This window comes from Artemia sp. Qi Xiang Cuo, chromosome 7 (genome assembly GCF_049724085.1).
Source record: "Artemia sp. Qi Xiang Cuo chromosome 7, ASM4972408v1, whole genome shotgun sequence".
Classification (NCBI taxonomy): Eukaryota; Metazoa; Arthropoda; class Branchiopoda; order Anostraca; family Artemiidae; genus Artemia; species Artemia sp. Qi Xiang Cuo.
In genome coordinates, this window is record NC_142800.1 from 54,755,286 (window position 1) to 54,756,767 (window position 1,482).

The 1,482-nt window shown below is 28.9% G+C and overlaps 1 pseudogene; it reads right to left on the minus strand.

Annotated features, from left to right (window-relative positions):
* Positions 1-527: 527 nt before the first annotated feature.
* On the minus strand, positions 528-758 carry LOC148950448 (cysteine-rich protein 1 pseudogene; annotated as a pseudogene).
* Between the last annotated feature and the right edge of the window lie 724 nt (positions 759-1,482).

A 1,482-nucleotide genomic window follows, 5' to 3' on the forward strand; every position in this document is an offset into this window, starting at 1 on the left:
ATTTTAAAGGAAATTGAAGTGGCTAAAAACGTTTTGTAGTTAAAAAAATTAATTTTCAAGATTTAATCAATTTTTTATGAAATTTTTATTAGGGACAGTTATCGTTTCTTACTAGGCTTTTAGCTACGGCTGCAACCCGAATTTTGTCAATTACAAAAACGCTTAGATAAGGCAAATTCCTGATGTTAAAATAATATAGGCTACAACAGTGTTAAAGAAAAATGCAGTTTTTCTTAAAAATTTTATTAGATTTTTAATTTTTTTTTTTTAAATTTTAAAAGGCACTAGATGTGGCAGTTTCCTCTAAAATGAGCCATTAAACAGCTCTCTACGATTTTTCAGTGCCCCACAATCTGAGGGAAAAAAAAGAAAAGAAGATACTATGTATGCAGACTTTCGTAGTTGCAGCCACTTTTCTTGATTTTTTACATATAAGATTGATATAATTCATCATAAATGGGATCACTCAATCCCATATAAAATTCATTTTAAAGTCTAGGCAATGAATACATTTTTCAAATCGAAGTTCAGTACTTATGGCTTTCTGCCCCACCACGACCAAATCCCCCTGGTCCAAAGAGTGAAGCATAACATGGAACATGACAGTAAGGCTTCCCTTCTCTTTGAGCATGGCTTCCAGGAGTTAGCACTTTATTGCATTTTTCACACCTCAAACACTGCCTATGCCATTCTTTATTAAGCGAGACTTTCCTTTCAGCAAAATACACAGGATTATTACAACGCGGACAATTTGGCATCTTCAATATAATATATGTATTGCTCTACAATGACGAGTTAATGTCACGCGTCGAGTAGCAAGAACCTAACAAAAAACAGAACTAATTTTTAAATTTTAAGGAATGTTTCTAGTTTGAAATAAAAATTAAAAATTATTTCTCGGACACCATACATATTTTTGCAGTTTATATCATGAACTTAAAACAAAGATAAAATAAAAAATTGAATTTCTTTTCTACGGAAATATAGCAAAAAAGATACGCGCTTTAGAAGTTCATCCAAAAAAAGTTTGTTTACAAATTTTTTAATCCAAACTAGAATAATACCTGACAATTTTTTAATTAGTTTTGTTTTTGTCTCCTAGAAACAAAATTTTCTTTGTTGGCTTAATCGCTAAAGTTATTATGTAAACTGCAAAAATATTTATGATGTCTAACCAATACTATTAATTTCTTTAATTTAAACTACAAAAATACATGAACATTTTAAAATTAGTTTTGCTTTTTGTCTCCTGGAACCAAAATTTTTTTCATCTCAGTTCAAAGTTATTATTGTATCCTGGAACCAAACTTTTTTTGGTTTGTAAAACGTAAAGTACGTATCTCCATATTATTGTCTTATAATTCCAATTATTTTAGTTTTCAGTTCAGAATCGCTAAACTTATTATGTAAACTGAAAAAATATTTATGGTGTCAAACCAATAATACTAATTTTGTAATTCAAACAATATAAATACCTGAAAA